Source organism: Camelus dromedarius, chromosome 26 (assembly GCF_036321535.1).
Source record: "Camelus dromedarius isolate mCamDro1 chromosome 26, mCamDro1.pat, whole genome shotgun sequence".
NCBI lineage: Eukaryota > Metazoa > Chordata > Mammalia > Artiodactyla > Camelidae > Camelus > Camelus dromedarius.
In genome coordinates, this window is record NC_087461.1 from 8,368,746 (window position 1) to 8,383,099 (window position 14,354).

Consider the following 14,354-nt stretch of genomic DNA (forward strand, 5'->3'; position numbering starts at 1 on the left):
TATAAGGGCTTTTATTGTTTAATGCTAACTTTCTCTTTCTACCACCAATATTTTTCTTGTAAGAGAGATGATCTTAATCTTACTCTAAAGGATGGACTTCAGAGACACCTTGAACTGGGTTTTTTTTGGTGTGTGTGTATGTGTCTGTTAGATTTCTTCAGCTGTTTTGAAAACAATCTTCATAAAATACTTTTCATGTCAAATAACGCTGTCGGGAACTTTTCACTCTCGGCAGTTGCTGGAAGACTGGGGTGCTGTTGTACACAGTGATGTAACATAAATCATCTTCCTGAATAGAGTTTGATGTCTAGACTTGTTCCGCAGTTGTGGACTGTGTTTGTTCATAATGGGCAATGGAAATGTGAAAGAAAAGAGGCAAACTGTCCTTTCATCTCTGAGTGACATTACAGAAAAGTAGCAGTGCTTCTTGCCTGTGAAAACCTGAAGGTGACAGACTAAAGCAGCACTCTCAGTGCATTCTGAAAATTGCCTGGATGGCAAATCTTTCTCACAAGGGAGAAGCTAAAACTTCACTGGAATTTTTTTTTTTTAATGATCTCATTTCTATTAACTTTTGAAGGTTTACAGCAGTTAGAGTATTTTTGCTTCTATGTATGAAGGTTAAAAAAATCTTTTTTTTTTTTTTTTTTGCGTAAAATACGAGAGCAACCAGTTTCACCACGGAGTAAAAGTAAAAACTGGGGTTCTCTTAAATTAGCCCAGAGTGGCATTTATGGACTTAGTGTTTGGAATTTTATTTTGACCCAGCTTAGAGGGTTTCTATTGTGATTTTGACAAAGGATGTCATGTAACAATTAGGGTAAACTCATTGGAGTCATGCCTTTATGAAGTGATGCTGTCCATCTAAGAGCTGCCAACAGTACCTTTAATATTTTGAGGGAGGTCATGAAAAACCAAAATAACAGCAACATTAGGGCAGGAAATTTACCTGGTTCTCCCCATTTTCTAAAAGACTGCGTGGCACAGAGTGTCAGTAAATACTAGATAGACTGATTGATTACTGGCTTACCAACAAGCTGAATTCTCATCTGCACTATTTCTTTTTTCCTTGGAATTGGATAGAACTACTCAATCTTGAGATGCACTTTGTTTATGTTTTGTGGCTTAAGTGTGCCACTTGGCATAATCCAAGAAGGACATTCATTTTGTGAGCTCACTTTGAAAATATCAGACACTTAATAATGGATGTCAAATGGTCAGCTGTTTCTTCCACAAGGAAAGTGTCTTCTGAAGCCAATCTATGTATAGGTAGAATTCCTACCATCTTTGTCATCCTTTATGCCTTTTCTGTTTGTCGGTAACCATCCTTTCTATGTGTACATGTTGCCACTAAAGATTTGGCTAGGAATCCTGAGAGAAGGCTTGCATTGTGTTGTCTAAGTTACCAAATTAATGAAGGCAAAGACTGAATCACAGCTTTTAAGTAAGTTTCAACCAAAGAAGTAAGAATAGAATATAATGTTCTGCACTACCCAGAAATAATTGTGGTTTTCAAGTGAGTATGTATTGAAATGCTTGATTGGATTTAGTAGAAAAAATTTACTTACTTTGAGAGAAATTGAAAGCCTGTTAAGGAAAAAAACAGTGACAGGACTTCATTTGTTCCTGAATTAGTTTGCTTGATGGAAGGTTTCTCTCTACAGGAGAGAGAACTTTCTATTAAAGGACCTGAAATTCACCATTAGAAAGACTAGTGAAAAGTCATAAGATCTTTTGGCCAGGATGTGACTCTGAAGTAGAGACTTGTATGTAAACAGCCGTGCAGCATCCATGGTACCGGGTGAAAACCGCTGCAGGTAGGATGAAAGCCACATGCTGTCAGTGTTTCTGCAGAAATTACCAATTACAAACACTTGGAGAATTTCTTTGAAGTTTACCAAACTAAAATATGGTTTGGAAATCTTTTTCTCATTGAGATAGATACCATCAATGACATAATTCTTTCCAAAGATAATGCTCAATGGCTTGAGATTAAAGACAACTGTATGACAAAATTCCAACCTAAGTAATACTGGGTAATTCTGGTGTGAGATATGGAAGTTCTAAGTCCAGTTGCTAACATATTCCTTTCTGAGTTAAGGTTTCTCCTGGTTTTGTCTTAATCGGAATATCAAAATTGATTCAATGTGAAAGATAAACATTTCTCTGATAAAAACTACTTACTGGTTTCAAATTGCCAGGCCAAATAATAACACCTTTTCATGGAAATTCACTTCTGAGAATAATTAAATTTTACTCTCATTTAATTGGAGTATTTTGAATTCACTTCATCCTTTGCAAGAAGTGGCCATTAAATTTTACATTAAAATGATAGTAGAGGAGATCCTTCTTTGTGAAAATGTTTTTATACATTATCTACATGAAGGAAATCATTTTCTAAACAGCAAAATGCATATGTAAATTTTTGTGACTAAATAATACATAGCTTTCCTCAAAAAGAAAAGGAGATAAAAACACTTAACAATCTTGCAATAGAAGAAAATTACCTTAACACGCTAAAGGTTGTATACAAGAAACACACTGCTAACATCATATTCAGGTGACAGACTAAAAGCTTTTTCTTTAAGACCTGGAATGAGACAAAATGCTCTCTTTTTATCACTTCTGTCAATATAATACTGGAAGTCTCTGCCAAAATCAATTAGAAAATAAAAATAAATAAAAGTCATGGAAATTGGAAATGAACAGGTAAAATTATCTCTCTTCACAGAAAATGTGATCTTAAATGTACAACATCCTAGAAAGTCCATGAAAAAGTTTTAGAACAAATAAATTCTTCAGAGTTGCAGGAAAAAGGAACAACACACAAAATCTGTTGCACTTCTATACACCAACAATGAATAATCTCAAAAGGAAATTAAGAAAAAAATTCTATTAACAATAGCATCAAACAGTATAAAATATTTAGGAGTAAACATAACGAAGGAGATGAAAGACATGTGGAAAACTAAAAATTGTTGCTAAGAGAAATTAAAGAAGATAAATAAATGAAAGACATCACATGTTCACGGATTGGAAGAATTAATATTGCTTTCATGTCATTACTACTCAAAGCAATCTATAGATTCAATGTAATCCTCAAAATGCCAAGAATATTTTTTGCAGAAATAGTAAAATCCATTCTAGAATGCATATGGAATCCCAAAGGACCCCAAACAAGTGAAACAATCTTGAAAAAGAACCACGTTATAGCCCTCACACTTCCTGATTTCAAAATTTATTACAAAGCTACAGTAATTAAAAGACTATGGAAATGGCATAAAGACAGAGATATAGACCAACAGAATACACTAAAGAGCCTAGAAATAAACTCTCTTAGATGGTCAGATGATTTTTAACAAGGGTGCCAAGATCATTCAACAGGGGAAAGGACAGTCTTTTCAACAAAGTGTTGCAAAAACTGGTTATCTACATGCAGAAAGATTAAACTTCGACCAAGGCCTTACAGTATATATAAAATTAACTCAGAATGGGTTAAAGACCTAAATGTAAGATCTAAAAGTACAAAACTCTTGAAAGAAACACAGGGGAAAATCTTCACAATACTGGATTTGGCAATGATTTCTTGGCACTCACAGGCAAGATACGAAAAACTAGATAAATTAGAGCTCATCAAAATGAATAACTTTTGTGTATCAAAAGACACTGTCAGTCAGTTTGATACAACATTGTAAAATGATTATAAATCAATAAAAAATGTTAAAAAAAGAAAAAAAAAAGACACTGTCAGAATGAAAAGTCAGTCCATGGAATGGAAGAAGATATTTGCAAATCATGTGTGTAAGACATTGACATGCAGAATATATAAAGAGCTCTTACAACTGAACAACAAAAACAACCTGATAAAAAAATTCACAAAGGATCTAAATAAACATTTCTCCAAAGAAGATATACAGATGTCTAATAAACACATGAAAAGTTCAACATCATTAATATTCATAAAACATAAATCAAGGCCATAATGAGGTATCACCTCCCACTCACTGGGATGTCTATTATAAACAAAATCAGAGAAAATGGCAAATGTTGGCAAAGATGTTGAGCAATTGGAACATTTGCACATTGTTGATGGGAATGTAAAACCTCTTAGTTTCTGTGGAAATGTCATGGCAATCCTGTAAAATATTAATTATCATATGATACAGACATTTGAATCTGGAGATATATCAAAAAGAAATGAAAGCAGGGACTCCAACAGATATTTGTACACCCATGTTCATAACAGCATTATTCCCAAAAGCTAAAAGGTAGAAACAAGCCAGGTATCCTGTAGCAATGAATGAATAAAATGTTACAGATACATACAATGGAGTATTATTCAGCTTTGAAAAGGGAAGAAATTCTGACACATGCTACAGCATGGATGAACCTTGAGGACATTATACTAAGTGAACTAAGCCAGTCACAAAAGGACAATGATTCCATTTGTATGTGGTACCTAGAGTGGTCAAATTCACAGAAATAGAAAGTAGATCAGTGGTTGCCAAGGGCTGAAGGGAGGGAGGGAGAGTTTCAGTTCGGGAAAATGAAAAATTCTGAAGTTGGATGATGGTGATGCTTGCATAACAGTGTGAATGTGTTTATTACCACAAACCTATACATTTAAAAATGATAAATGTTATGTATGTTTTGGCTCAGTTTTCCGGAAAGAGCAGGACTTATCATTAAGGAAAGACATAACTGTGCCTCACAGAGCTTTCAGGAGGAGAAGAAATGTACATTATTAATTATTAATATTATATTAAAATAATATATACCATAATTATATTGTGATATTAATTATTATAACCATATTAATCATAATCAATATTATATTGTATATAATAGTAATTATATAATAAATAATAATATATTATAGTGTTATAATATATTATAACATTATATTATATTAATATATTAATGTTTAATATATTAATTAATGACTTATTATTAGGCCCAGGCAAAATTGTGAAATAGTTTGCTTTTAGTACTTCTACCTCTCTCTTTTTAGATTTTTCCCTAGTTCTTATATTTTCTTTGTCTTGTAAGAACTTTATATTGTGGTGATCGACCCTTACCATACTTTACTGAGTTTATCCTGAGTTCTGCAATCAATTTCTGTGACGTTACCATGTTTAAAACTTTCTTCTATCTCTGCCCATTTTCTCAGAAGCTTGTCCTATGTTAACTATCACTTGAGGATATAACTTAATATTTTTCTCCAATTAAGGTGTTAATGATTGAACCTATGAATGACTGCAGTGAATTTTTAATGATAGAATCTGGCATGGAAGAAGCCAATTCAGGAGATAATTGGGGCTTCCAATCAACCTCAAATCACAGCATGGAGACAGTTCTCCCTTGTTGACTACAGTATTTCTGACCTTTGGGATCGCAAAATTGAAAACAAAATGATGAGTTTCACAAGTTCAGAAAGCCCAGGAAACATGGATTCTACTGATAAGTTTCTGCATAACACGCGTCATTGTTCCATGGCCTGCCTACAGCACCACTGTGGTAGCAGGGAAACCTCCAGGGAGGCCGATTTTAGCACAGCAAGTTCTATCAGATTTGAATGTAAATGTGTGGCCTATGAAATTAAAAGGCAAATCAACCACGATTCAAGACAAATCATTCAAATGGTTTAAAATATACAATTCTCTATTGGGAGCAAATGAATACTTAGAAAATTTTCTGGTGCCTTTTTGAATAAGCCAGCAGTTATTAGAAGCTCATGATTGCTTTTTTTAAAAATAAGAATTAGTTGGAAAATGTATGCTCATTAGATTCATTTTGTAACAAAAAGAACCCTTGTTGAGACTATTCGGAAGTAAAAATGTTTTATTTAGCTATTTTTCTAGGTCTGATACTTCCAGAATACATCATCATTATCCTTGTGTATAAAAGCGAACAAAGAACTTTGGAAACAGACCTCAACTAAGTAATTGTAATGCAAGGTGGTTTCTTGTTATTTAAAAACTGTTTGACACCTATGTAAGAATGTGTGTAAATTTCATAAATTTCACGAAATATAATAAGAATAATTTAGAATATTTTGTAATCACAAATAGATGATTGCAAATATTGCTGAGAACCAAAAGAGCCTTGAAAACAGATACATGGTTATGCAGGTACATGCATAGCTAGTTAAATGACACGCACACATTTATATACAAATAACTATATAATTTAGTTCATTTTCTGTTCAGCCAGACTCCCTGGACCAGTAGGGGTCCATGAGGTAATGACTGGGATATTCTGACTGTTCTAAATATTTCAAAGGCCTTAAGGCAATTGTCAGTTTCACCGTGGTACAACTCATAGACTAATCAAGTTTCTTAGCTTTTAGATAGAATGACATCAATTCTGCCTGGAAATACATTTCCTCAGGCTAACTAGAAACTCTGATGGACCTCTAATTCTGGATCTTTGGTGAAAATGGGTCAGTGGATTCAAAATGAGACATTAGAACAGAACTTTAAGAATTCATGTTCTGGAGTCAAAAAAACCCCCAAAACACCTGGGTTCAAATCTTGGTCCCTACACTTATGAGCTGTTTTATCCCAGGGGCGTTACTTAATGTCTCCAACACCATCATCCAGGTTTCTTCGTAAGGAAAATGCCTGCTTTGTGAGGTTGCTGTAAGGAATAAATAGAGTGCAGTGGAATGCCTAGGACAGAACTAAGATGCCCAATAATATTACAGAACACAGCTGCTTTGTAAAACATTTCAAAATAAGGAATCCAGGACTAAAATTAATAAAATAAGCCATCAGTGGTCATAAAGCAGGTTTAGCTAATGTCATTTAAAAGCATCATTTCTAAATCAGCTTTCAGTGCTCACATGGACGATCTCAAGAACCTGTGCCAGATGTACTATTACTAAATAATATTGCCCAAAATGTGATTAAATAAAAATTATGCTTTTGTGACTAGGTTGCCAGGCCCTGTCTACCTGTTAAACAGCACATTTATTCCCACCGTAGCTAATACAACCAGTTAGGACAAAAACAAACTTGTCAAAGGAGAATCTCCACAGTTACTAAGAACTACAACCCAAGTATGGTACATTTGCAGTTGAATTAATCTATTTTTTAGAGAGTGACATTTTGCTGATGTTGAATAATGGAATAAAGTCCTCCCTGGATGGTTATTGTGAAAAACCAAGTGTCTAAGTCCTTCTGCTTCTCCCAAACCTCTTAGATAGCTTATACCCAGAAAAAAAAGAAAGAAAGAAAAAAGAGCCAGAAAATGCCTTTGTTGTGGTAAAAGCACCAAGAATTTCAAGAACATTGAGATTCAACAGGAAGGTGCTATGCTTAATTCCAGGGGTCCATCCCAGCCATGGGTGGCTGAGTTTCCATCAGAGGGTCCTCTCTGAATTGGTCAGCCCAAATCTGAAACTCTCATATGCTTGAATGGCTGGAACATCGAGGTGGATTTGAAGATGTCCCCTTAATAATAAGCCCTCATATTTTATGGTGCCTAAGAGTTATATTTTTACACACATTATGTCATTAGATCCTCGTAGCAATCATTTGAAGGAGACAGGGCAGGATGTCATTGCTGTAATTTTACAAGTGAAAAAACGGCTCGCTGCCTTCAGTAAATAGAGACAAGACCAGTATTGGGTCCTCAGTTTTCTGACCTTCTGTGGCATTCTTCCTGTTGGGCCATACTGGACCATTCAAATGTTACATGCAAAAAGGCTTTTGCATTGATAAAGTAGACTTAAAATGTGAAAAATCATCTTGATGTTAATCTGTATTTGTCATTTGTTTTTGTTTTTTGTTTTTTCCTACTATTGTCTTATTTCTTAAGAAGCCAAATAGGGTTGTGAAAGCTACTTTTTTTTTCTCTCATTAGGCTCAGATTATGAAAGATGTGATTTTGAGGATGGGCTCTGTGGTATGACACAAAATCAGAGTCTGCAGCTTGGCTGGACAAAGAGAAATGGGATAAATGGTCCACCTCCTCCATCTTATGATCACAACGGTGATATGTCTGGTAAATGCTTTGAATTTTTTTCTTTCTTTTTCTTTTAATAATAGTGATGCATCTGTTATAACTACAATTAAATGTTAAAGTATGCGTATTTCCCTAGAGATAATTTTAAGTAAGCAGATATCGTGCCTTCAGACATTAGGTGCTTGAAATGCTTGTGGAAAAATAGTCATGCTTGAATTCCATTCAAAAATCCTGATTTCATGAATATTAATACAATTTTTGATTAACTTACACTTGAAATAATTTCTCGGTGCTCCAGAATAATATTTTTGATCAGGCAGTCAATGCCTTGTTAAGTTTTCAGAGCTAAGTTTGAAAACCTATCAGAACATTAACAACATCACTCTGTCAGTGTTTGAAGTCTATGAAACCTAGGGGCAGAGTGATTAAGAGGTAGTATTGATTTGCTGTTTACTGTTCTCATTTTGATCATTCTGTGAGGTGTGTTGTGGTACCTCATTGTAATCTGAACTTGAATTTTCCTGATGACTCAATATTGATCCATTTTGCATGGGTTATTGGCTATTAATGTACCTTCTTTTATGAATTTTATGCTCATATTTTGTCTCAATTTTATTGGACTACTTGTCTTTCATGAATTAGTTGTATTTTTTTTTTTTTAATTTTGGAGTAGTTTTAGATTCACCAAAAAATTGAGCAGATATCACAGGGATTTCCCATATGTCCCCTTCCCTGATGTACACACAGCCTTGTCCACTATGAAAATCTCACACCAGACGGCTGCATTTGTTACAATCAGTGAACCTACATGGATACATCACTATCACCCAAAGTCTATATATTGGGGTTCATTCTTGGTGTTATATGTTCTCTGGATTTGGACAAATGTATAAAAACATGTCTCCACCACTATATTCTCATACAGAACAGTTTCACTGCTGTAAAAATCCTCTGTGCTTTGCCCGTTCATCTCTTCATCTCTCCCTGCCTGCTAACCCCTGGAAACCACTGATGCTTTTAGTCTCAATGGAGTTTTGCCTTTTCAGTGTCATTTGGTTGGATCATATGATATGTAGCCTTTTCAGATTGACTTCTTCCACTTAGTATCACGCATTTTCATTTCCTCCATGTATTTTCAAGGCTTGATAGATCATTTCTTTTTAGTGGTGAATAATATTCCATTGCCTGGATGTACCATAGTTTATCCATTCACCTGCAGAAGGAACTCTTGGCTATTTCTAACAGTTTGGCAACTATGAATAAAGCTGCCATAAACATCAGGTGCTGGTTTTTGTGTGAACATGAGTTTTTAACTCTTTAGTGTAAATACCAAGGAGTATGATTGTTGAATTGTACGGTGAAAGTCTGTTTAGTTTTGTAAGAAACTGCTAAACAGTCTTCCAAAGTGGCTGTACCATTTTGATTTCCATTAGCAATGAAAGAGAGCTCCTTGCACCAGTTTTTATGTGTCATATATTCCGATTCTTTGTAAGAATTATGGTTATTTTTTTCCAACTCTGTGCAATATGTATTAATCTTATTGAATATTTTTAATGAATAGAAGCCTTTAATTTTTATGAGACCCACTTTTTGTTTTACTATGTCAAATTTGTTGAGATGAAGGTTGTTCTTTATAGTCAATTATTCCTGGACAACAGCATGTAAGAGAATGAAATCAGAATGTTCTCTGACAGCATATACAAAAATAAACTTAAAATGGATTAAAGGCCTAAATGTAAGACCAGAAACTATAAAACTCCTGGAGGAAAACATACACAGAACAATCTTTGACAAAAATCATAGCAATATCTTTTTGGATCTGTCTCCTAAGGCAAGGAAGTAAAAGCCAAAATAATCAAATGGGACCTAATTAAACTTAACAGCTTTTGCACAGCAATAGAAGCCATTGACAAAATGAAAAGACAGTCTGCAGAATGGAATAAAATATTTGCAAGGGATGTGACCGGCAAGGAGTTAATATCCAAAACCAGCTCATATAACTCAACATCAAAATACAAACAACCTCAGACACAGAAAACAAACTTATAGTTACTGAAGGGGAAAGCGAGAGGGGAGGGATAAATTAGGGATTTGGGATTAACAGATACACACTATTATATATAAAATAGATAAATAACAAAGACTTAGTGTATATAGCACAGGGAACTATATTCAATATCTTGTAATAACTTAAAATGGAAAAGAATATAAAAAAGAATATGTGTGTGTGTATATAAAACTGAGTCACTTTGCTGTACACCCAAAACATTGTAAATCAACTATACTTCAATAAAAGATTTTTTATAAAGAAGAGATACACACTAAAAACAAACAATTTGATTTTAAAATGGGCAGAAGAACTGAATAGACATTTTTCCAAAGAGTAAATGCAGATGGCTAACAGGAATATAAAAACATGCTTAACATCGCTAATCATCAGGGAAATGCAGATTAAAACCACAATTAGCTATCTCATCACACCTGTCAGAATAACTATCATCAAAAAGAACACAAATAACAAATGTTGGCAAACAAATACGGGAAAAAGGAAAACCCTCTGCACTGTTGGTGGGAATGTAAATTTCTGTAGCCACAGTGGAAAACAGTATGGAGGTTTCTCAAAAAACTAAAAATAGAACTACCATATGACCCAACAATTCTACTCTTGAGTATATATCTTAAAAAAACCCAAAACATTAATTCAAATATATACTTGCATCCCAATGTTCAGAGCAGCATTATTTACAATTGCTTAAATATGGAAGCAACCTCAGTGTTCATCAACAGATGAATGAATAAAGAAGGTTTGGTATATATACACAATGGAATACTACTCAGCCATAAAAAAGAATGAAATGTTGCCATTTGCAGCAACATGGATAGACTTGGAGGGCATTATGCTAACTGAAATAAGTCAGACAGAGAAAGACAAATACTGTATGATATTGCTTATATATGGAATCAAAAATGCAACAAACTAGTGAATATAACAAAATAAAAAAAGAGAAACAGACTCAGATAAAGAAAACAAATTAGTGGAGAGAGGGAAGGGAGGGGGCAATAAGGGGATAGGGGATTAAGAGATACAAACTATTAGGTGTAAAACAATCTACAAATATATATTGTACAACACAGAATATAGCTAATATTTTATAATACTGTAAATGGAGCATAGCCATTAAAAACTGGGAAACAGTGTATTTCTCTGTACCTTAAATAGTATTGTATGTCAGCTATATTTCAATTAAAAATATCTGTTATCCTTTCAATGACTGTAGAATGTGTAGCAACAATCCCTCTGTTTGATTTTTATCTCCTCTCTTTCCCTCTCTACTCCTCTTCAATTTAGGATTTTCTTTGGGCTTTCTTTTTTGGTTTTTTATTCTTTTTTTTTTACTTCTTTTGATATTTATTATTCAGTTCACATATTTTCTAATTCCCCTTGTGACTAACTCCTTGATACATGGATTATTTAGAAGTATGTTGTTGAATTGCCAAATATTTGTGGGTTTTCTACATACCATTATTGACTTCTAATTTAATTACATTTTGGTGTAATACATTCTTTTATTTCAATCTTTTAAATATTTTTGAGACTTATGCTACAGTGTATAATCTGTCTTGGTGAAAATACCATTTGAATTTGAAAAGGATGTGTATTCTGCACATATTGGATATAGTGGTCTGTAACTAACAATTAGGTTAAGGTAATAAAACTGCAAGTCTTAACCAATTTCTTGATTAGTTGTTCTATCAACTGCTGACAGAGGGATGTGAAAATCTCTTACAATGTGCATTAATCTATTTGCCCTTCCTGTCAATTTTTTTATATTTTGAAGCTCTACTATGAGGTGTAAATACATATTTTTATGCCTTCCTGATATATTGACCCTTTATTATGATGGAGTATTCTTTCTTATCTCTTCTCATAAAATTTATGCTAAAGTCTATTAAATCTGATATTGATATTTTATTTTTATTTTCTTTTATTTTATGATGTTTTTATGATATACTTTTTTCTATCATTTATTTTCAACTTGTCTATACTCAAAGCTGTCTATTGTAGACAGCATGTAGGTGAATCTTTTATATCCATTCTGATAATTCTTTTCATTGGAGTGTTTATTTAATATAATGTAGTTATTGATATTGTTAGATTTATTCTTTGTTTTCTGATTAAGCATTTTGTTTTAATCCCTCTGTTTTCCTTTTCCACATTCTTTAGATTATTTAAGTATTTTTATAATTCTATTTCAATTGGCTTTTTTTTTTTTTAAGTGTTTGGGTTTTTTTTTCCCCCAAGTTAAATACACACTAGAACAAGCCACAAAACAGCGCTGTTAACCCAGAGCTACACTCACCCCAAGACCAACCCAGGAACCCCAAAACACAGAGACCAGGACATGGGTCCACAGCTCCTGGCGAGACTGGAGGACACCTAGGAAGGCCCAGGCACCACTGAGCCTTTCTGTCACCTCCTGACCTCTCCGTCTTCCCCTCAGCCTAGACACAGGCCCCTTCCCTCCCTGGGTCCCAGGACTTTCTCCCTCCTCAAGGGCCAGAGAGGCAGCAGTGGAAGGATGGTCCAGGGCCCTTAGGTCCGGCTGTCCAGAAGAAGCTGGGCTCTGACTCAGGTTGGAGAAACGTTGTAGAAGGGCTGTCGGGACAGGTCAGGCCACCCCACACTCCACGTAGTTGACAGGGTACAGGCCAATCTGGCCGCTCTGCAGCTGGCCCTGGCACCAGCCCTGCTCATCCTCCCCACTCATCTTCAGCAGCTCCTCTCCTGCTTGGAAGCTCAGCTCATCAGCTTCCCGTCCTGCATAGTCATAGAGTGCCCGCACCCGCACCCCAGTGGCAGCCTTCTGGGAACCCTCCTCATCCTACCACTCCTCATCCTGCCCGCCGCCTGGGGACCCAGGGGTCTGGGGTGGGGGTGCAGCGCCATCTCTTGTGGGCACGATGCTGGTCAGAGTAACCTCATCAGGGCTCTGGCCACCCCCCCTCCTTCTGGCTGATTGTCCTCTGTGTGTCCAAGGACAACTCCTCAAACTGTGGCCAGTTCATAGCCATGCCTGGCCCGTGGGTGCTGCGCCACCAGCGCAGATCCTCTTCGTCACTGGCTGCCTGGATGCCCTGATGCAGGGCTCGGTGGAGTTCTTGGAATCTCTCACTGCTGGAGAGGTCGAGGTGCTGGTGTAACGTAGGCAGCACATCCTTAAGAGAAGCCGCTGGCGCCCGGCGGCCTGGCAGGCCCCGAAGGCCTGCTCCGTGTCGTCCATGCAGCGCGGGGCATAGCGATGCAGCTCCGCTAGCTCTCCTCCTCTCGGCCTCCTTGGAGCACCGTTGCACCCGCTCCTGCAGCTGCCGCGGCTGCTCCTGGGAGACAGCGCGGTCCGCCTTCGCGTGGCTCTCCGGGGTCTGCGCCGTCTTCTCCTCCTTCCGGGCTGCATGGTAGGTAGTTCTTCTTGGAAGCCTCCACCTCCTTCAGCCTCTTTAGCCAGGGCTTCCGGGCCTCCCGGAAACCATCCTCGGCAGCCCGGCTCTGTCGGCAGCCGCGCAGCGCCGGCCGCTGGGAGGCCCGCCGCCGCCAGGCGCGCCCCCGCTCGCCGTCCGGCCCCCGCCGCCCCTCCCGCGCCTCCGGGTGCTGCGCGCCCAGCCGCCCAGCCGCCCAGCCGCCGTGAAGAAGGCGTGCCAGGCCTTCTCCAGTGTGCCATACTGGGGGGCCCTTCTCCAGCGCGCCCCTCCTCTTGCGGGCCCAGCCGGCCAGCCGCTGGGCATGGGCCTTCTCGATGCGGGCGCGCTCCTGGAAGCAGCTAACCAGGTCCCCGCACAGCCGATGCCCACCCTCCCCCCGCTGCACTGTCCTCCGGTAGTTGCCGGCCTCCCAGAAACTGCCCTCCAGGCCCTCCCGTCCACCATCTTCCTCTGGAGCCATGGTGTCCCCGCAGCACGGAATGGTGGCGCATTAGGGCTGGGGCCTAGAGATCACTTCAGGGATCTGGATGTCCAACTCTCAAAGCCGCCACTGTAAGTCTGCCTTGAAGCCTTTCCAGAAGTGGGGGGCATGCCCCTGAGAGGGAGCACTGCCAGCCTGCCCTGCCCATCCTCAGTTCTGAGTCACAGGATGCACCCAAGGACCTCTTCTCCCTCCTGGTCGGCCTACAGCCCTGGGATTTGAAGGCATAAGACGGGACGGTGGCCTGGTCCACAGAGGGGAGTACTTAAGGCAAGAGTGGCTGGAACCAGCAGCCAGAGAGCTCAACTGGCTTGTAAGTTATATGTCTTCACATTTGATTTTAGTGGTTAGTCTATGGCATATTTCTTCACTCTTTACAGTCTGCTTAAAATTGATCTTGCAAAACTATACTTGTAATATAGGAAAC

The 14,354-nt window shown here is 37.7% G+C and overlaps 1 pseudogene; it reads right to left on the reverse strand.

The window, feature by feature from the left end:
• Positions 1-12,548: 12,548 nt before the first annotated feature.
• LOC105101641 (protein kinase C and casein kinase substrate in neurons protein 3-like) lies at positions 12,549-14,110 on the reverse strand (annotated as a pseudogene).
• Positions 14,111-14,354: the final 244 nt, after the last annotated feature.